The sequence below is a fragment of the Strigops habroptila genome, chromosome 4, assembly GCF_004027225.2.
Source record: "Strigops habroptila isolate Jane chromosome 4, bStrHab1.2.pri, whole genome shotgun sequence".
Lineage (NCBI taxonomy): Eukaryota > Metazoa > Chordata > Aves > Psittaciformes > Psittacidae > Strigops > Strigops habroptila.
Genome location: NC_046358.1, coordinates 42,573,975 through 42,596,594, shown reverse-complemented (window position 1 = coordinate 42,596,594; position 22,620 = coordinate 42,573,975). Strand labels below are relative to the sequence as shown.

The following is a 22,620-nucleotide window of genomic DNA, read 5'->3' as shown; positions in this document are numbered from 1 at the left end:
TAAATAAACAGACACAAACTGAAAACATACTGAAATCAAACACTAAATTTGGAAGTTCACATTCATAACTACTATCCTTCTGCTGTCTCACATAGATTTCCCTCTTCCCATTTTCCTTCTGAGACAGAAGAATTTTTCACATATGATCATAGAATCATAGAATAGTTAGGGTTGAAAAGGACCTTACAATCATCTAGTTCCAACCCCCCTGCCATGATGATTACAGAGGGGTTATGTCTCCAGCATATCCACTCTATTAAACCAGTAAGAAAAAAAAAAGGGGGGGGGGGGGGGGTTGGGGGGGAAAAAAAGAAAACTCGCATGCAAAGGCCAAACTTCCAAACTGTTCTTTCTCACTCTGGCATAGTGACAGTATCCATAGGGAAAGATTCCCTTTCTCCTCCTGCTGTATTTCGAAATGCCCTTCAGTTACTTCCAGAAACTTGTTTTGCCAAATTGGAAATATCTAGAGACATTACTGTGGCCATTAGTGGAAAATGGTGGCAAATCGGTGTTTTTCAGTTACTCTGAAACTAGAATATATAAAATAATGCAGAAAAGAGCATCCTTTCTTTTTCCAGAAGATGATGTAAAGTATCTGCACTACCAGTGAAGTCCAGAATGTAGAATAGCTCACAGAAATAATCTGCATTAGGCAACCAGCACTGGCATTATGCAGATTCAGTATGACATCAATGCTCTTCTTTTAAAACTTAAACAATCATGAGCTCAAATCACTAAACAAGATTGATGCCTACTGACTTGGATTTAAAAAATGCTTGCAACAAAGCATTTGGTTGCCTTAAGAGCTGCATTTTTTAGAGAACCATTTCCTTACAGTCTCGCTGTTGCACACATTAACAGGGTTAATTCCTCCACAAGAGGAACCACCACTTCCAAGGAGGGGGGAGAAATCATGCAACTAACTTTATCAATATAGTCAGAATTCCATTATCTGCTAGGAACTGTCTGTCTCTTAGACGTTACTGCAATTGCTCTTTTTATTATGTAGATTAAGAAAAAAGTTTGTCTGCATGCTAAATCAGCACCAACATCCTTTATCTTTTAACGTTATCATGGTAATTCAGACACAAAGGAGAAGGGTTTTTTGCCACAGTACTGCACTCTGTTCAACACCTTCACTCCAACTCAGTCAAGCTGTAACTCCTGTCCTGTACTTACTGTTTGGATATAATTTTAAGGAATGTCCTGAGCAATTCAAATCCCCAGATTTCATTCCACAACCTGAATACAGAAGAGAATTATTTTAGCTGATATAGGATATTAATTTATTAAATCCCTCAATTTATGAATCTTCAGTACATAACTGGAGGGGGTGAGGGGGGAGAGGAAACATTATGCAGGCGATACAGAAGAAAAGAAATTAGGAGTTAAATGTGGGATCCAAATGCCATAACCTTGGAACATTACCACTCCGATCCACAGAAGTCTGCATGTATTGGCTTTTTGGATGTGCTCCCCGAAGGTGAAAAGGTCACAAATGACAACTGCCACTCCTTACATAACTTAAATGCTTAAAAATGCTTAAACTAACGAGGTCTTTGAGCTTATTTCTTCCAATTCAAATATATTAGTAGACTACACTTTGAATACATCAAAAACAAGAACCATAAATCCATTTTGCTTGAAGAACAGTGTTTGGGTGATAGAGCAATCTAGGACAGTTTTATTAAAATGCCCTCATTGCTATTACTCACTAACACACTTTAACAGGAATAGTAATTACCTTATTTTCCTTACCTTTATTTAAGGAGGGGAGCAGGAGGAAACTTACAGCACTGCAATCACGCATGACTGAAATTGGTGGTACGATCCCACCATAATTTCAAAATATGAATGGATAGGGTACAGGTGAAAGGGAGAACAAAGGCCCCATGTGAAACAAACACGCACAACCTCTTCAAGTTACTCAAGTTCCATAAATAAACTTAGGTGGTTCTACCACTTTTTGGGGCCTTTAAATCAACACTGCACAGAAATCAAGAGGCTATTCTGACTACTACTGTTGTTCATTCTCCTACCTGTCAACACCTTAGACAGATTAAGAGTAGATAACAGGAATGGCTTTAAACTGAAAGAAGGGAGATTTAGATTAGATATTAGGAAGAGATTCTTCACTATGAGGGTGGTGCGACACTGGCACAGGTTGACCAGAGAAGCTGTGGCTGCCCCATCCCTGGCAATGCTCAAGGCCAAGTTGGACGGGGCTTGGAGCAACCTGGTTTAGTGGAAGGTGTCCCTGCCCATGGCAGGGGGGTTGGAACTGGATGATCTTTAAGGTCCATTCCAACCCAAACCATTCTATGATTCAGCCCTACTCTCTGGCTATACCATTAGTCTGCCAGCAGATTACGGGATTTTTTCATACACTGCTCTCAAATACAGCCAGCATGGACTCCCAACCTCTCACAGGAAGGCTGCCCAATTCTCTCCTCCCTCGTACCGTAAAAATGCTAGCTATGTTTTACATACAGAGAGAACGAACTAGGTCTTTCAAAAACCACTGGGTTTCTCTGCCTTCTGTTAGGACTCACCCTCCTCAAGATCTTATTTTCCAGTAGCCAAAGGCCAGTTTGTACAGCTGTGTTCACACTGAGGAACACAGTGCATTCAGTGTGCCACCACATTTGGTGCCTCACAACTTTACTCTGACACCTGTGAGCTTGCCTAAAATAAAGGACAAATGTTTTCTGAGCATTCAAAAGCATGTGGTACTCCTTCAAGCTTCTGAATATATGTTAACTATGACAAGGTGTTTCGTATCTGGTAAGCCCAAGGTACAAACACCTGAGGAAGGGATAAATGGAAACTCAAATTGCTACTCACCTTATCACTGCCAGCAAGTTCCTGCTCTTCTAAAAGCAGGTAGCCTTGTTAAATAAACTACATAAATCAGAGTCAGAATCAAACCCAAATGTTTACTGCCCTTTAGCTGTCTTTGCTGCCACACAATAGAATTATTTACTGCTCTGATGTCTTTTCACACTGCAATAAGAACAATTCAGATCTAGTATTTCCTCATAAGCAGCTCTAAAGCTGCCTTCATCAGAAACACAATTCTCTCCTCTGTCTCCTCTGTTCATTTCTGAAAGAAAAGAAAAATGGCTTGACTCAGGTTTTGAATCCTGTTACAATGCAGTGGGAACGGCAGAGAACTGTGAGAATGTATGCTGGAGTAAAAAGGAAAAGTTTTAAACAAATTTTCATCAACTAGAAACTTGTCCTAAAATTATTAAAATCTTATTCATAATACTGTTACTAATACTCTTTTGTGATCAGTACTCTTCACTACAATGTGCATGGCATTCTACACTTTGTTAAACATCAAGGGTTTGTATGTTTTTGCTAGTAGCTTAACAGTTCTCTTTCTTTAAAGTCTTCTCCTTTTAATATTAAACTTCCACACTAATCATGCCACAACCCGAGTAGGCATCCTCCTGCAAATACAGTGTTTTTAACCACTTGTACCCATCATACCCAACTGAAATTTGGTAAAGGGACAGAACAGGAGATAAAAGAAAGACAATCCAAGTACATGACACCAGAAGAACGAAAATTGAGAAGAAAAGATAAGAAGAAAAGGAAGTCCTATTAATCTTCATATGAAGACAAGCGTGCAACACTCAGGCAACTGGAAAAATCAGCATCTATAATGCAAGAGCCATGAGTGTAGGCACATAGCATGATACAAATATTGTTCTCCGAACTTCTTAAAAGGCTTTCATTTCATTTTTACAAGGATACCAATTTACGAAAAGATATATCATTATGAAAGCTGCTTCTAAATCCACAAGAGAAAGATTTTGAGATCGAGGACAGAGTTAAGCGTATTCTGTACTTTAGCTACTACGCCGAGTGATGTTTTGTTCTTTCTTCATAGTGCAATCTTTTGTATGGCCATCTGCACAGCAAGTGAAGAAAGCAAGAGATGTTTTTCACATAAGGATGATACCAGAAAAGTGTGGGTATAGCCCTAATAGCCAGATGCACACTTTGAATTCTCTGCAACTCATTATTTTTAGTTGCTCACTCAGCTTGACAATTCTAGCATCATTTATATACTTGAGAGAGACTGTTCTTTCCTACAGTAAGCAAATAATTTCATAGAAACCCGAAAGAGAATTGCAAGATTTCCATCTGCAATCAAACAAGGATCTACTGTTAATAAACCTCCCAAATATCTTCCAAGAAATGTTCTTAGTTTTTGTTTTGGTGGGTTTTTTTTTCCCCTCGGCTGCCCGTTCAATCCAAAGACAAATAGAAGTATTTATTTTACCAACACAGTGGACCAATAATTAAATCATCTACTCGGATTCTTACTACCAATCCAAAACATAATAGTGCTCAGATCACTTCCATTCTAAGGTCTTCTGTGTACTGGTAACAAGATGAAGCTCTGCAAACAGACCACTGGTTTTATTCAGCTTCATATTCTATATAAAAGAAGATTTTTTACAGATAGCTGAAGCTAAAACAATTCATATTCAAGTTCTACTCTTCAAACTAATATTAAACAAAAAACACACATTATGGATATGCAAAGTTACAAGTTCATCTCTTAAAAAGCACAGATCTCAGAGACAGGTAAATGTCTAATTAATTTACAAATTACACATACCAAAATTAATCCTTAACAAATTCAAAGAAGCACAACAGGAAATTCAGAAGTATGATAGAGATGTTATCATTTAAAGTGCTCAGACTTTTTAGAATAAGGAAAAATGCCAACCAGAAGAGGAAGCAGCCCTTCAATGTCCGGCACGTTGTTATTCAGATAATCCTACAGTGAGATCAATTGCTCCTTTCAATGAAAGATTAAAAGATAGCTATCAGATCTATTTCCCTTGCCTTTGAATGTACTTTGCTCCAATTTTCAGCTTTATTACATGCAGAATACTCTGCACAGTATATATGTAGTAGACATGCCAGGACCCGACTCTGAGACTATCATCTCATGTTTGTCTTTTTCTTATTTTTAGTGACCATTCAGCACTGACACAGCATCAGCTTCTTTTGCTTCAGCTCCACAACAGCATAAGGAGTAACCATTTAGTTACCCAATATAATTCTAGGGCCTTCCCTTATCCACTCCACACCTTCTCCAGTTTTTCATTTTGGGATTTTTCAGAGCAAGTCATCCAGCTCTGCTAAATTAAAAGCATTTATTCCTAACAGCCATTATTTACTCAATGCGTGTGAAATATTTCACATCCTCCTGTCACAGAGTATATGACGTATCTGGAAAGACCCAGAACATACCACAGTGGCATTTACAAAACACTTACCTTCGTCCCCTATCATCAGTAACCTCACCTGTTTCATTTAAAGTATGCAACTTTCAAAAAATGACGGAAGAAACTTTATGAAAGGGAAGACAACTGGGAAGTAGAGAGAAATGGAAGCTAGAAAGGAAATGTCACGTCTTACTCTCCTGAAAAGATACCTTGTTTTCAAGATAAGATGAAAAAAATCTGATTATTTAGATAAGGAAACAAGAAAATACAGAAAGGGGAGAACTAACCTGTCAATGGAGGAAGCTGAACTTTGGTCAAAATTTTGTGTCCAAAGATAAGGAAGTTAATGTTTAAAGTGAGGCACAACAGGGAAACACACACCTTGTAAGTCCCTTAAGAAGGTCCAGGGAACTGCTAGATGAGGTTTGAAAGAGAACAGTCTGATGGTTAAAGATACATACAGAGGATGATAACACAAGAAATCATGAGAAATGCTGAAAAAATAGACAAAATTATAAAGGCAGAAAATACAGAGTGAGATCATAGTAACACAGAGCTGGGACCAGATCACAGCAATAACCTTGTCTGAGGAGGACAGCTGAACCAGTGCTACTGGTTCATTAACCAGATGAACACCTCCAACAGCTTCCACACCTCAGTGTTAGGAAAGCTAGTCATCGCACCTCTCCATGTTTCAGTGGTACTGAAGTCTCACTTCCCCCCATCTCAGACATGTCTATAGGGGGACTGCTGCACTTATCAGAAGTCCTATCTCTTTTCCATTTTCAGAAGAGTTTATTCAGAATAGCTTATTATAATACCTTACATCACTGTTTGGGTTCCACTTTTCCTATACCTATTTCTCTCTTCCTTCTCTTCTCTTCTCCTCCCTCCCTCCCATCCCCCCAGTATCTCCCTGAATAAAAAGGATTTTTCTACTATTGCCAGCAAAATTATGTATTTACCCCCCTTTCAGAAGAATAAGGTTCCCTTTCAAAGCCATAATAGACACAAGTTGTCACTTCCATCCCACACTACCCTTTTGGAAAAGGGAAGGCAAAAATGAGTATGAGAACTCACGTCAAAGCTGGGCACATCCTGAAGTTCAGACAAGCCTGTGTTGTAAGAATATGAAATAAATCCACATAATGGAGGGAACATACAGAAAACTAACCCTGGATTTACCACTTTGTCACCAGCAGGAAGTGAACAAATGCACGCGTGTAACTGGCTGCCAAACCAGGTCTCTGTGAAACACCCAGACACTACACCTTCACATGGCTTGTGTTGCTCCACCTGTGAAAATTCATTTCCTTCTGGTGCAGAGACAGGGCACATACAAAAACTATGTCAGACAACAGAGCAAGATACAACAGATGCACAAAGAAGAGGCAGAAAATCTAATAGTCCATATTCATCATTGCCTATTTTACTCTAGAAACCTAAGTAACTGTTCATTATAAACTGGAAAGGGGAAGAAGTTGGTGGTACCCACTGGGCAAGATTCTCCATGGCACAAATCCACAAATTCAAATACCAAGGGACTTCAAATGCACACTGAGTTGATTTCAAGTGTTCTACTGAATTGCTTAAAAGATTAAAATAATGTCTGATACACTGGCAATCTATATATAAAAACAGAAATAGAAAGATGCATTATTATCACAGTTTTACCACTGACGTATAAAATGACCTTAAACAACTCACTTAAGGTCATTTACTTCAGCAGCAAATGACAGTTCACCACACCCAGCTCACGGATGTATGGGAGAGCTTGGCACCTAGTGAGCACTTGTGGGACCTCAGGTGTTAGGTGCTGCTGAACACCAGGTCAGTTGCACCACTGCATTCCTAAGCCCCATCACTTCTGAGAGGGGTCTGTAAGGAAGCCTCACTTCACACTCAAAGTAGTACTTGGCTTACCAGCAGAAACAACCTACTCCTGCACTTTTCCCAGTAACTAAATGGAATACAAAGAACAAATCCCAAACCACACAGTTAGCTTTTAAACAAAAAACAAGACTTCTTTCACACACACACACATACACAAAAAGTCAGTATTTAAAGTTTCTCCATGGTTCCAGAAAAGTAACTTGAAGACATCAGCTACTATCGTTTCAAACCAGCACCTAATCACAAGCTATTTCAGCATCTTGACTATATACTGTTTCACAAGCTTCCATACAGGACAAAAATGAAATAAACAAGCGTCTGATACCGCTGGAGAATTCCCAGTTTTATTTAACCTAACATCCAGAAAACTGAGTCAGGTCCCTAATAAACTAGCGGCAGGGAAGCAGAAGCAGAGTTGCAAACATGTTCTTATCACCGCCACAATCGCAATGCAGAAACACTGTTAGTGCACTGTAAGGACAACAATATCAAGCCTTACCTCTGCCCAGACTTGCACACTCTCATGCATAAGTAGTCATTTCTTTCAGAAGAATGAATTAGAATATTTACATGCAACTAACTAGAAGTAGGACTGGACCCACAGACATCTGGAACCATAAAAAAGGGACTGTACAAGGCTCATCGTAAGCACTTACTCTCCCACTCCAAAACATTACTGTCTCTTTCACAAAAGAGACACCAAAAGGCTTATTTTACATGACATTACTAAGTCCAGGATGTATGTGTGTGTACACATTATATAAAAATATATTTAGATACATACACTTTTTTCTTTTACGGAAGAAAGTAAATGGAATCAAGACATTTCTTAACTGACAGAGGTTATCTTTGAAGTTTTCTTTTCAGGAAATCTAAAAATCTACCGGAGACTAAAATATTTTAACGGCACACTTCTTGTCCTGTAAATTGTCTAACAACTAAACAGAACCAGAAACTAGTCTTATTTTATGTAATTCTTCTGAGGATCTGAAGATGCCCTACACATAACTCACATCTTAATCAAGGTATAGGCATTTTGGTTTCTTATTCCTTTAAGGGCTAGCTTATTAATCTTCTATCAGATAACCATTTTGACTAAAATATCATACTGGACACAGAGGTTTTACTTTTATTTCAAGATGGTGTCATATTTTGAGATTCCGTCCAGGCATTAAAAGTAAGTTACAAGTCCCAACTTCATCCTGAGAAACTTCACAGATCAATGAATTACCTCACCTTCACAAAGCTTTCCCAAGAGACACCCCATGCAACTGAGCCCCTGGCCTAGGGATAATTCAGTATTACCTTGGTAGAGCTGGGGCATGCAGGGACAGTGGTGTGCTATGTGTAAATGGGACATAACCCAACAGACACAGCTAGCATCATCTAACGTGGTACAGTCACAAAATGGTATTGCCTTATTCCCAACTCACATAAAAGCTATTTCTGTTCATGCTTTTCAATAGTGCTTATTGAAGTAATGTCATTACTATTTTGTGAAACACTAGAATGCTCCCATTCATGCCCTCAAGGCTTCAAACTCCTTCCACTGACTAGACAGGAAATGGACACCTCAGGTCAGGGGGTAATCAGGTGCCTGACAGCATCAACTCAGAACTGAGTCAATGCAAGGCCTGACATAAAAAACTAGTTCTAAGCCCAGACTGAACTACAATGCAATTTGTGTCTAACTGCACATTAATTAACAGCTTTGCAAGATACAACTGACACCATAAGAAAAAAAACTTAATCTTAGGTTTGGGTATTTCAAGAATAGATTATGTACTGCAACTATAGTCTTAGCATCTGAAAAACGTAAGTCACCTATTCCCATAATTACATATTAAAGGAATGTCTGAAACCTCCTTAAATACACAGCAGAAGGAAAAGTAAAGCAACTCCATGGGACAAAGCATGACTAACTGCTCTGTTCAAGTCCCAGTGAAGACAACTACAGCCTTTTCTTTAATGTCCATAGGAATTAAATTAGGTCAGAATCTTAAAAAAAACACACTTCAGTCATGAATTTCTGTTTGCATATTTCAGGCCCTGGTAAACTGATAGCGATCTGATACCCTACCTTAAAGCAACCTCAGCTTGCTACCATAACATAGCCAAACTAGTCTGTCATCGAGAAAAATTATTAAAAACATGTAAATATTCAGTCTTGGTTGCATTTTTCAAATACAGATCATACTGCATTACCAGTGACGTGGGAAGTATCCAGCACTTTATATACTGTTGAATCATTCTTTGCTCCTCTGACAGTCACCTCTGAACAGATGCAAATGCAGACAGGCTGCAGTGAAACAGATGCTTTCAAGATTTAAAGGAACAATTGACACAATTTCAATTCTCTTAAGTTGCAGTTTTACTAAAACCAGTTAAGAACAATCCTTCCCAAAAACATACTGAAAGCATGTTTATACTGAAACTGAACTTCTGTACTGATGAAGATAAAAATAGTTTGGGCATAATTTAAGATGGCTCAGCAAAGATCACCATTTAAGATAGCTGAGAAAACATAACTTGGGAAAACGTCAGCTCTAGTAACCAAGAACTCCATTCCACCTGTGAATGCCTCTCTGACCTCACTTAGCCATCTGCTTACAAAAAAGAAGGGTAAAGAACAAGACAAAACCTTCTATGTTTGATATTCCCTCTTAATTAGCAAGCACCTAAATTTACAAGCTGCAATTTCCTTTCTACACCTCTCAAAACAAACAAAAAAGCTAATCTTAACACAGTTTTTCTCCTAAAGAGAAAGATGTGCTAGAAGTGAAAAAAGGGACCTCCAGAGGTCCTTTTCAGCTGTTCTGTAATTTGGTGACCTTCTGGGTTTTTGTACTTTAAAGTCAGATTTCTTTGTTCAGGCAATCACTTTGGTGTAGATCTAGATTTTAAAATGCCAAAACTAAATTGTGAATTCTGAGTTTCAACACCTACCTTTAAATCTGTCCTTCAGAGATGTAGGGCAGCTGAATAAAAGCTCTTTTGTTGGTCTTTCCCAGCTGAAAGACACCGGATATTTTTTTGTCTCTCTGCATCTCGTAACTTGCATTCAGTGAACTGGTAAAGGCCACAGGCACAGAGTCCACCTGCAGTGGCTGCCTATCAGCAAGGAACTGATGGCCACAAGGAAGCCTGTAAGACGTTTTCCTGCATTGCCAGAATGGCAATGTTATCAATTACTGACAGACTGATATTACTCTGTTCGAGTGAGCACCTGATAGTTCATTTATTTTCTTGAGCTTGTATGGCAGGCTCCTCACGCTACAGAAAGTGTCCAAATGTTCTGATATGGCCAGAGATTAGTGACTAGTGTGTTAGCACCTTTGTGACTTTAACATAAACATTTTGGTTAGTTTTGCAGAGTGGGAATTTGTTCACTGTAGGTTAACAGTCAGCCCTACTCTCTAACAGCATACACTTTATTATCTTTTAGGACTCTTGTGTTGGGGCCTTAGTCTTTCAGGCAGCATGCACTGGAGAAGGGATGGATACTCAGAGATGTGCTCCACTTGTGCCTGCAAAGAAACTTCTTACTGGCTTCCTGGTGGCCATATGCACTATTTTCCAGAGTCAGCATCTCACAGGATTTTATTCATATTAAACAGAAGTCATCTTATCCTGTATAGTTTCAAAACCTGCATTTTTTTAAAAAGGTATTTTTAAGTTCTCTAATATGTATCCTTTAATCTAGCAAGAACTGTACAAACACAAGAAGTACCTATTGATAAATTCATCTTATTTAAGAAGTAGCCATCCAGTATAAGTAAGTAGCCTGTAGCCTATAAGTAAATAGCCTGAAGTAGTGTAATGAAAAATATTCAACTGGGAAGGGGGGGGGGAGGGGAAAGGGGGTCAACGACACTCAAGCCTTCACATTAAGGATTTTATAAATAGCTTATCTTTATGTTATTCTCACTGTCTAAAAATCCCACATGCACACAAGAATGAAGTGATCTGAACATACAGGTGGAGAAAAAAAATAAGATACTTCTCTTTAGGCCTTCTACAGCACACGTTATTGTGTTATTGTCACACATCCCTGACTCTAGATGTTCAGATCCAGACCATATCTAAAGGGACACTCAGAGACTTGAAGATATATGAAATGGAGATGAGAAATCTCCAAGTGTGCGAGTTAACACGAAGCTCAGCCACCACAGCAAACACTCTTACTCAGGGGTAAAACACCCCTTACATCCCACAGCACAGTTCTTTCAGACCTTCTCCTACCTGGAAATTCCTTCACCTGGGGAAAATGTCACAAAATGGTGACTGGTCTAACTTCCAAAATGGTGCTTTCGCTCCCTTCTAAAAATGACACAGTCTTTTTTATTTTCATTGATTTACCTTACTGCATCTTTAAAGGTGCCACAGAACTTTCAAGGCATGTTCTTAAAGAAAATCAAGAGTATGCACAAGGGAAATTAGTGTGGCATGACTACACCACAGCTGCATTCCCCCGGGCAGAAAGGCCCTGTAACATTTCACTGAAAGAGACCTTTTTCAAGGAATCTATCAAGCAGACTACCATCAATCCCACAGGGGATCGTTCTTCCAGGGACAAGAAACTGTAAAACTGTATTTCATGGGGTGGGGGTAGAGTGGGGAGAGGGGCATCACAACTCACCACCATGATTATTCACACTCAAACTACCACAAGTATTTCTTTCGTGTCCATTACTTCAAAACCCACCACGTTTGGGGTTTTTAAGGCCTCATTAGTTAACGTATCTAACTACAGTTACAGAACAATTCAGGAGTTAAAGGGTGCTTAGAAACTACAGACATGAATAAGAAACCTAGGGCTTGCTAACTCAATGCATCGCTACCAAGGTACGACTTCCCTGCCCTCTGCTTATTCCTCTCTTCTACAAGGGATGGCAGGTCAGAGACCTCTATAGTTCGATGCTGCAGCTTTGATTAGATTTCATAATCAAAAGAGAATCAAGATACCATATTGCCATCTTCCAGTATCACAAGATGGAAAAGGCTAAGGTTCAGACTGCCTCAGAAACGTGAAGCACAAAGAGATACCGGATGATCCCCATCACATGAGCAACAACTCTTAAAACTCCTAAGAGAGGCGTCATGGGTCTATGGAGCCTGTTCAAGCAATGAAACGCAGTAGCAGTAGTTCTGACTCACGAAAGGAAAAGAGCCAAGCTGAACACATCCTAAAAGACAGCTTATGTTTAGAGAAAGAGGTATTTGCAAAGTGATGTAATTCCTAAAATAGAAGCTTCCCTGTTTGACAGAGAGCAAAATAAGATGAAAAAAAAAAAAAAAGAGTAACACATTTCTCTAAATAATGGCAAATATTTCCTTCAACTTCAGAAGCACCAGTGCTTATGAACACCAGAGAATAGAGACGACAGAACCTGCGAGTTTTACTTTTCCACTCGCTGGTTAAGACAGAAGGCAGAGAAGAGAGACAAGGCAGGGAACGCAGTGGTAGCCGTTTCGCTGGATTGTCAAGGTTACTCCTAAAACGCAGAGCTGAAAGTAAACCAGCAGATCCGATTAACGTTTGGCGGCCGGTTTTGCGCTGCTCTTCACCACCCGGAGAATCTCCCCAGGGAGGAACGACGGGGGAGCGACCACTCCCGGGCTGCACTAGCGGCACCGTGCAGGGCTCTGGGCCCGTGTCGGAGCGGAGCCTCCCGCTGTTGGGTGACCACAGGGCCGGTTCCCCCAAGCCGCCCCGCTCCGACAGCCTCCGACGGCGAGCCGGGGAGAGCTGCGCTGCCAGGCGCACCGCTCGCCTCAGCCGAGCCGTGCAACGCTCCGCGACCGCGCAGCTCCGCAGGCTCCGCCGGCGGCCGCCCCGCCCGCCAACAGCCGCCTCCCCTCGAGGGCGCAGCCTCAGCGTAGCAGTCCCGGGGCGCCCAGGGCACTCCCAGCACCGGAGTCGCGGCGAGGGATGCCGCTGCGGAGTTGAGCGTTAACTCGCTACCCGCTTTCTCAGAGGGCTCCTCCCGCGGGCGCCACGGCAGCAGGCAGCCCCAACGGGGCGGGCGCGGTGCCACCACCCAGGGAGCCGGCGCTCCCCCGAGCGCAGCCCCCCCACCCGCCAACCCGCCCACACCACGGTGACCGCGACCCTCGGCACGGCGGCTGCCGCTCCGCACCTACCTTCCTGCCGGCTCGGGTCCTCTGCTGGCCGGAGCGGTGCGCGGAACCCGCGCGGAGCGGAGCGCCGTGCCGTGCCCCGCGGCAGCGGCCGCCGCGCTGCCAGCGCCGAGGCGTGAGGGCGGCCCCACGTGCGCGGGCTGCGCCAATCGGGGCCGCCCGCGGGCCGCCCCCGCCGCCGCTGTCCCGGGCCGGCCGCGATCGGGTGGCGCGGGAGAAGCGGGGCAGGAAGCTGGTTTGGGAGGCGGGAGGAACTAAGCGCGTTGGGACGGGAGTTTGGGATCGCCGGAGGGGAGGGAACGGACGAACGCCACACGCTGCTGATCGCGGGCTGGGCGCCGCTTCCGCGCCCGCGGGGCCCCCGCGTAGCCGGAGTGGCGGCGCAGGCCGTGGCAGCGCCTCACCCCGAGCGCGCACCGTGGGAGCGGGCCGTGCAGGCAGCGCGGCGGGGGGCGGGGGAGGCCCCGCGGGGGGCGGGTTCCGCCGGGGCGGGCTGAGCGCCCAGCTCCTGGGCTGCGGGAGTTTGGACGGGCAGAGCTCCAGAATGAACGTCTGAGGCGTCCCCTTGGCGCTCTCGTGAGTTTTGCAGCGCTGAATGTGCCGGGGACAACGTAAGCACGTTCACCCATTGTCAAAAAAAGCCCGCGGTGCGGGAGCCGGGTCTGGCTGTTCTGGATGGCTCGAAGGTAAAGCGACGCAAAGAGTGAGCGGCTTGAGAGCCTCGGGCCGGTCAGGTGCGGGAACTGTAGCTACAGGCTGCTGTAGCCCGTGGTGAGCTTCCTGAGGGCGTGACGTGCTGCTGCAGCCTCGGGCTTCAAATAAATAGCACCAGAGAGCTGTTAGGGTAGAGGGTATGACTGGAAACAGATTCTGCTACTGTTCTTTCCCTTTGGGCATCAGTGAGTTGCTCAGGTTCAGCGCCACGCTGCCAGGGCTGCTCTGTGTTCACTCTGGGAATGTAATGCTGGAAAACAATAAGCTGGTTAGTAAGAAAATAAACATCCCTAGCATAGCAAAATATTTTTGTACTTTATTCTACAGTGTTTATAACACTGCATTTTTGTATGAGTGTCAACGTGAATCGTAGTTAGTACAATTTGCGTTAGTTAATGAAAATGTAAGTTGACTGCTTGGTGTGTGTGTATTTTGATCCCATTGTTCAACGTAACGGTTGTAAATGTTACACAGTGGCAATTGCTCACTACCGCCTCAGTTTTTCAGTCCATTGCACTCAGTTCCATTGCTGCGCCTTTAGATCTCACTTAAAAATGCTCTGAAATCCATTCAATGACTCATATTAATTTCAGTAAGTTTTGCATGGGTGTCGTGGAAACAGGCCAATCTACTTCAGTTGTAGGCAACAGCCTCCCACAAATGCCTTACTGCCTCCCCATCTTATACGTGAAGTTTAGCCGCCGGTGGCCTTCAGTTTTCCCTCCATGTTAAAAATAGATTTCCAAAAGATGGATCGCTTTTTTGTGTGAGTCTGGTTGCTGGTAGAGTTCAATGGCTCCAGCATCCGTGGGCTTCTGGCCAAATGCACTGCCATGAACAGAAAACAGGACACAGCTCTGAAAGGCAAAGTTGGAAACAAGATTACATTTTTTCCTCACAAAGCTGAGTGTTGAGACCTTCAAAGAGTTCATCACTGTGTTTTTCAGAAAGATAAACTTGGGAACATCCAGATATGTATCCATTCTTATCTACTAACTAAATACTAAGTCTTCTAAAATGTCATTTTCTAACTTCTCTGCAACCATACAGACAAGTAACACCGAAGCTCAGATGGCCTTTTAATTGCCTGATTCCAGAAACCAAGAAGAAAAAGGCTGAATATGCATTCAGGAACACTAAAGATGGCAGTTTTCAGCCCTTCAACCTTTTATCCCTTTTTTTTTTTTTCTTTAGTTCTAGTGCATTTTGGTGGGGTTTCACTTTTTGGTTTTGTTTGTTTGATTGATTTTTTTCTCTCTTTTTCCCCCTTAGAAGTTCTCTGCAGGCAATATATTTCAGAGGAGAGCAGAATTTGAAGTCCAGCTAATTTTGCAGTTACTCAGACCTTTCAAATGTGTCTCATTTTTGCTTCCATCATATTTTGAACTGTTATTATTTAATTTCAGTAAGTTGATTGTTGCTGCTAGAAATGCCAAATTATATTGATGGACTTTGGTTTATAGTTAAGCATATAGTCTTTCATTTACAATGGCTTGTACTGTTCTTGTAAAATGTCTAGCTCAGTGTCCTTGGGCTTGTCAGGCTGAGCAGCGTGCTTGTGCTCAGCCACAGTTCTCCTCCTACAACTGGATAAATTTATTAGTTAGACAGATTTAGCACACCAAAACTGTCCAGCAGACTTCAGCTTTCATGCCAAATGGGTCTAGGCAAGCAAGTGGGTTTACACGCATAAGTAGCCCTAAACAACACAAAAAAGATCTGTCAGTCAACCATGTAAAATTATTTGAATGCCTAGAGACTCCAACAAGTAATATCTGGTGGATTTAGATTAATAAATTTGAGAGATTATTGCCCACAGCAGAATGCCAGACTCCTTCACAGTTTTCCGTCTTCATAGTAGAACAGGACATGTGTTTGTGTCTCTCCTACGCCAATTCATAGTGTGTTATCTCAGTACAAACTAACCTCACCTCTAACATAAACATTCCTTGCAGCAATCTCTGGCCAGGAGGCAGAGCTTAAAGCTTGGAAGCCATACTGTCTTAAACCATTTTAACTAATTCTATCAAAGCTCCTCTCTGAGAGCCATAGTGTTTGCAAAGTTGAGATCTGAGAAACAAACTCTGAGCTTGCCTGTATGTTCCATAGTCCTGTGGGATCAGGAAGGAGGTCCAGATTTGGGAAGATTATTTTTCCATCAGTTCCATCAGGACAGAAGTGAAATGGAGATATTGGTGGTTGTCTGGGTCTAAGACTCAGATCTGAGTATTCAAAAGTCAAACTTGGCCTTTGGTCTGAGAGTACATGGGACTGTGGAAATGGCTTGTGTGCAAGACACTTAAAATTACATTTCAGACAATAAACTGTTTCTGAGAAATACGACCTCAGAATTTAGGCTAAAAAGTGTCATGCAGGCCTGGAGAGCAGGAAATCTATTATAGCTATGCAGTTGAACCACTGGAATGCCTAGGAGTGTCACTGATAAACAGCTTGATAAAGGACTAATGAGCAGGATGTCTGCAGTCCATCACAGCACTTACTATGCAGGACACCTGAAGCACTGTATGTGAAGTAATGTGCAAATGTATTTAAGGATATTTAGCATAAACTGAATGCACAAGGCCGCTAATGACTAGCGCTGGCATTCATACTTGGTGCATAGCTGAAGTATTTAACCACTTTAAATGCTTCACAGATGCAAGACAGAGATAATAACTCCTAAAAAAGTGCACGATACAAGAATCTATGGACTATACAGAGAAGGGGGCTGTATCCTGGGCTTTGGAATTTCTCAGGCTGCAGTGCTGGGGGAACAACAATTGTGTTCTGCTGACATTTGCACACAGTGCTTCTCTTGCTCACTGTTCTTGCCCTCAGATCAGAAAACCCCTCATGGCAAATCCAAGTCTGTGATTAAAAGTAATGTAATTGGGTGAGTCAGGGAACTTGGTGGATGGCAGGGGCAGGCAGTAGAGCATCTGGTGTGCCTGTTGCCCTGTGGAAAGGCAGCCAGCCTTGAAGAGCCAAGAGGTGGGGTCTGTGGAGAGTAACAGCAGTGCGGGTAGAACTTTGTACAAAGAAAGTAAAAGCAGAAAGTAGTAATGTGTGACAAACAGCATGTGTATTGCATACAGCATGACAAACAGCATATCCCCAGTGCATCATCTGAAGGATCATTACCCTGTTTTTTCTTTTTGCTTCAAAATGAAATAAGCAGTATTGCTTTTTCTAGTGATGAAAGAATGCATCTATATGTAAGATGTAATCTTACAATCTACATGTAATTGCATCTGTATTTTTTTAAAAGGTACAAATAAATTTTTAACATATAAGTATACTTCCCATTGACCTTGCTGAGTCTTATTTTCCTCTGAAAGTACTCAGTATTAGCAAGCGTTGCTTAACAAAAATAAATTTGGTACAATCTGGTCCACAAAATTAATATTATTTACTAATGTTTGCAAGAAAAGCAGTATGTATCTACACACTGCAAAATTGGTAAGTCCGTATTAATAGATACAGACTTCTTGGTGGTAATAAGGTCATTTAACAAATTGCTCCCACCCCTTTGTTACCCACAGAGGGAGCACTCAGGAATTCTGTACTTCCTGTAGCAGAAAGTATTGGCAGATAGCAAAGGATGCATTCCTTCTCTCTAATCTTTCATTCTTCCTTTTCTGCATAATAAAGAGCCCCCCAGATACCTTCTCTGAAGTATTCTTTCTATGAGGCAGAAACAACCACCAAAAAGATTGAGACTGGGAAGAAAGTTGGACTGAACAAACAACACTTTATAGAAAACAGCCTGGATATGGAATACTCTACAGCAGGAACTATAGGACATGTAAAGCAAAGCAAGTATTATGTTGAGGGACTCCCATCTGACAGAACCATAAAACACGAGCAGGAAGTTTCAATAATTTAGAACATCTATAAAGTCTAGTATGTGAAGGATGCTGTTCTGCAAGACTGTTTTAACTTTGTTTAAGACAGAAAATGAAGCACCACAAAAAGTCAAATAATATTTAATCATAATTTTCCTGTTCACTCTGTTTTTTCACTGGTATCTTCTGATGTTTATTCATTTCCTGTTTACATGAAGAGTAATATCCCTAACTGCAAACTCTAAGCCTCATCTCCAGTTGAAATTTGAAATGTTTAATTAAGTATGAGCACTGTCCAAAAGAAATAATCTTTATGTGTGTCTATGTATGGATCCAAATGACAATTTACTGGGATACATTAGAACTGTCCAACTTCATAAAATGAAGGTTACTGGAGGCTGTTGTCACAGAATGTGCACTGACTAGTTTAAAAATAGCCATGGAAGAATGAGATGAAGAATGGGTTCCATGACCACTGATGTGTCAGAAAGCTTCCAGACACACAGCAAGGCAGTGAGGAGCCCAAGTGAGCCTCAGAGGTCTTGGAAATGCTTGTGACATTTTCCTCAATTTTTTTAAAGATGCTCTTTCTGAAAAGACATACAGTGAGGCAGCAGTGGGAGCTTTAAAGGGGTTTGATTAGTGTGTGCTTATAGGGCTTGGAAGACCTTAGCTTTTTATTAGATCTGGTTGGCTTAGTCACTAATTACAGGTTTCTCTTGAGCAGCAGATAAAATCTATGCATAATGTTTATGATTACCAGGCAGATGACATCACATGCTGCCTGGCCTAACAAAGTACGTGACTTGACCACAGAAATTCTAGTTTGATTTGTAATATGGTATGGGGATTGCAACATAAAATTATGTATCATTTGCACAGCATGCCTTTCTGTTTATCATCACTAAATAGCTATAATAGCCATGTGGAGACTAGTGGTAAAGATCATGGGGCTGAGTATGAAATTCAAGGACTTCAGAAAAGTTAGAAACATGCTGTCATAACAGTGAATTTAAAAATTTTTACAGTTGAGGAATTTCTTCGCTTTGGAGTCAAGAGTTCTTAGAAAGTTTGTAGCAATTATTTGAAAAACGCCCTTCATGATAAAGTGAAGAAGAAGCAAACAGCACCAGATAATTTACTGTGATGCCTGTACAAAGCACTTGTGTAATGTTTTATTGGCTCTGTATTTTTCTTTCCTAAATCATGTCCCAGATTAGATAATACAAATGTGTTCCTTCCTTAGAAACAAGTTTCTTTTTCTATTCAACTTGCAGCTGTGAATGAGGAAAAAAAAAAGAAAAAAAAGAAAAAGAAAGAAAAATCTGATTGTTTTGGGAAAGTTTTGTTCTCCCAGAAAACCATTCAGTTCATTTTTTATTGTTGCAGCGATTGTAGACCCTAATTTTGTTTAAGGTGTAAACCATTATGTGGGTTTATATTTGAAATATAAAATGTACTTTTCTCTAATTAAATACTATATTTGAAAAGGCTTGAAAATAATGAGGAAGAGTACGTTTAAAGATTGTATAGATAGATAACTGAAGATAATCAAGCCAAAATCTGTCTTTGAAGTTAACCCTGCTTTGAGTTTGGACAAAATGACCTCTAAAGATCCCAACCTAATTAAATTTTGCTGTGGTTCCATGACTGAGTTTGATTCAAGTGTCATCCTAAAGAACTGTGAGGAGGCTCTGTCTGAGACCAGCACAGACATTCAAAACCTGCCTGAGAACATTTTATCCTGACATGGCACTGGGGGACATGAGGAGGTGGACCAGGACTGTGGCAAGCTCTGCAAAGCTCTCTGGTCTCATGGTGGTCAAATGTTTCTAATGTTTCTTGTAACCTCCCATGTAACACTGTCCAAGGAACCACTATTGTACTGTGTTGTCTAACTAATTTGTGTATTGCTGAATGATCTTCAAAGTGGGACAAAGGAGTAAAGAAAATTGCAAGGGGGCAATTTCATTGTATAAAAAAAGAGAAACCTCTGCTTATAAAACAAGGAACAATAAATAATAAGGCATGCTTTTGAAGTACACACTGAACTATAGATTTTTTTCACTCACCAACATTGCTGATTACTTTTTTTTTTAAAGAAGAATCATCAAATAAACCCATAAAAATCGGAAAATACATATCTGCAGAGCAGTTGATTCAGCATTGGTCAAAACTGGGAAGAACGTAAATCCTAGAGAAGCTTCAAGATCTTGCCAAGCTTTATTGTCTGGAACTCAGATTTGTTGTTCTCATGTTTACCTTTGTTTCTGCAGCCAGTCTTGACAAAGACACAAGAAGGCAGATACAAAAACCTGTCTCAGAAGTAACTGTGCACCAACAATCCTTGGATTGTTCTGATTTTTTTCCCCCCTAATATGAATTTATAACAACCTTAAAATAGATTTCCTGTGAGGCTTTTTCTTTATTCTTCTACCACTGACCATCTGTCTACCTTTTGTGAGGACACATCAAATTGAAAACAGTTTCAACATTCTTTGTATCATAGACCTAATATATGAAATAGTGTTAAATTCAAGGCCAAATTTGAGTCTGCTGCTGGTAAAATCATCTACAGGCTCTGTTGAGGTGTTAACACTGAAAGAGGCTCACTGGTTGCTAGTGCTAGAAATTATATTAGACAAAATTTGCATGGGCAGATTGCGTGGATAGGAAAGTATGCATGTGGGGCAATGTGCTCTCTTAGAGGATTATTTAGGAAGAAGTCCAGTTACAACCTGAAAGCTGTAAGATACATTGCTCACGTCAATGACAATAAATTAAATCTTGTCTTCAGAGGCAGAAAGAATCAAATCATTGGTCTTAAGAAAGAAATTAATATGTTATTTAATGAACATTTTTAAAAAATGTTTACATGTATATCTATATCAACATCCTACATAAGGATAAGATATGCATGTTTTTCTGGAAATAGTTTTCTGTGTACTTACGGTATGTCCTCTTTGTTGCTCTCCGAGACTGTCAGGAGTAATAGGGCTCACAATCCTTACTTCAGAGAGAAGAACCTTGGAGTTCAGTCAGCTCCAGCACCATAACCATCTCAAACTTTAAATAGGTTTCCCTGCATACAGCAAAGGGCAGTAACAAGCATTAATGACTTTTGAGTTTTATTTTGCATTTAATAAAATCAATTTTCAACCCACATATAGCACAGTGCCCAGCCTCTCCCAATCACTTAAAATATCAGTTAGGTTAAATGGCTTTGTGTATTCTGACAATGAAATAAATGCCTAATGGGCAATTTTGCACTCATGATTAGTTGATTAATGGCATCATTCCCTGGGAAAGCTAGTCAAATCTTGTTTGTCAAAATAAGCAACTATGCACACACACACACATATATATACACACAAACACACACATATATATGTGCATGTACATGCGCAGAAAGATAAAGCGATAGATGCTCAGTTTAGTTCTTTCAAAATTGGGGTCTAGTCAATACTGTGTTTTTTGACCTGAAATCACTTACCAAATAATACAATCGATAGCACCATCAGTTTTATTTAAATGCTAAAAATGCTGATTCAATAGCTGCAGTCAATAATACACAGACATAATAAATGTTTTGAGAGGGAATGATTGTATTTACAATATAGCATTTGAAGGATTTGAGCATATGCAATGAAAAGGTGCTTTGAAAATTAATAGTCCTGAGGATTTAAAAAAAATGAGTGATTTTTCATTTATATTAGAAAATTAAATTCATTACATACCTATATACGGCCAGTGATGTTAACTTCCCAAGAGGGATTATAAACTTCCCAAGTACTTGAAGTTTGCTCTTCTGAATACAAAGATTAATTTTAAAGTGAGGTTCATTCTGAAAAGCTTTCATTCTCTGTATAATGGTAACAATATTCAAACTAATTTCCTTTCATGTCATTATTAATGTTCCTTATAAACATTTCTTGGGATAAATTAGTCAGACCTTCTTTGCAGTTTTGGATTTTGTTATATTTGCTTGCTTTTATGTCTAAAGGTAACCTTCCCCCCCCTTTTTTTTTAGATTAGGAAAAAAAGAAAAAAAAGAAAATATCTTTGCAACTTCTGTCTCCTAAGACTTGATTCCCTGTAAGGGGAAGTAGATGAAAGCAATCAGTCCAAAAATTACTAAAATGAAAAGCACAGTTGAGGAAGAGGAAATCATGAAATTATGCACTCTTGTTAATATCCAAATCCTAGTTTTAAACATTGGTGTTCCGTGAATGAGAATATTACTGCAGCTAACTTGTGGGTTTCCACTGCATGATCAATTTAATGATAACTGAAGGGTGTTCTGGCCCTGCTTTGAAACGTGCATTTTACTTCACTGTGTTCTTGCAGCTGCCTAGTTTTAGTGAGGTTATTTCTATTTTCATCTTGTAGTCTTCCCAAAATTTTGTATTAATTTTCCTTTCGGTAAAGTAAACGTTATCTTTGTGATCGGTGGAAAATAAAACTGGAAACCCAGGTTTTTGTTCAGCCAAAGTTTTTCATACATATACAGGATTAAAAAACCCACAAACTAAACCACAACGAAATGCTTTCCTACTGCTTAAAGCCTGTAAACCAAAACCAGAAGACATTTATTTCTTTTCAGCTGGCATCTTTTATCTGGATGTCTTTTAATATTCTTCTGTGCAACAGTGCAGATGCAAGCAATGGTAAAGCCTCCTACCCAAGATGATAAAAAGTACACTGCAGTAATACATAGTATGATATACAGATAACCACACTGTGTCTTTTAATGGATTAAGGCAGTTTAAATG

The 22,620-nt window shown here is 40.6% G+C and overlaps 1 protein-coding gene and 1 long non-coding RNA gene across 4 annotated transcripts in view; both read right to left on the bottom strand.

Annotated features, from left to right (window-relative positions):
• Positions 1-13,839, bottom strand: part of STXBP6 (syntaxin binding protein 6) — a 114,728-nt gene extending 100,889 nt beyond the window's left edge. Inside the window, exon 1 of one of the 3 annotated variants that reach the window (XM_030484075.1) lies at positions 13,293-13,839. The gene's annotated coding sequence lies outside the window, so the exon portion shown is untranslated. Of the gene's footprint in view, positions 1-12,538; positions 12,924-13,292 lie in introns of those variants that run through there. The other 2 variants (XM_030484072.1, XM_030484073.1) reach the window with 2 other exon arrangements.
• Positions 13,840-14,413: 574 nt separating this feature from the next.
• Positions 14,414-21,647, bottom strand: LOC115607162. The gene is made up of 3 exons (XR_003991111.1): positions 21,586-21,647; positions 20,800-20,930; positions 14,414-14,860 (listed from the first exon to the last, which is right to left on the bottom strand). It is a non-coding gene; the product is annotated as an uncharacterized LOC115607162 (long non-coding RNA).
• Positions 21,648-22,620: the final 973 nt, after the last annotated feature.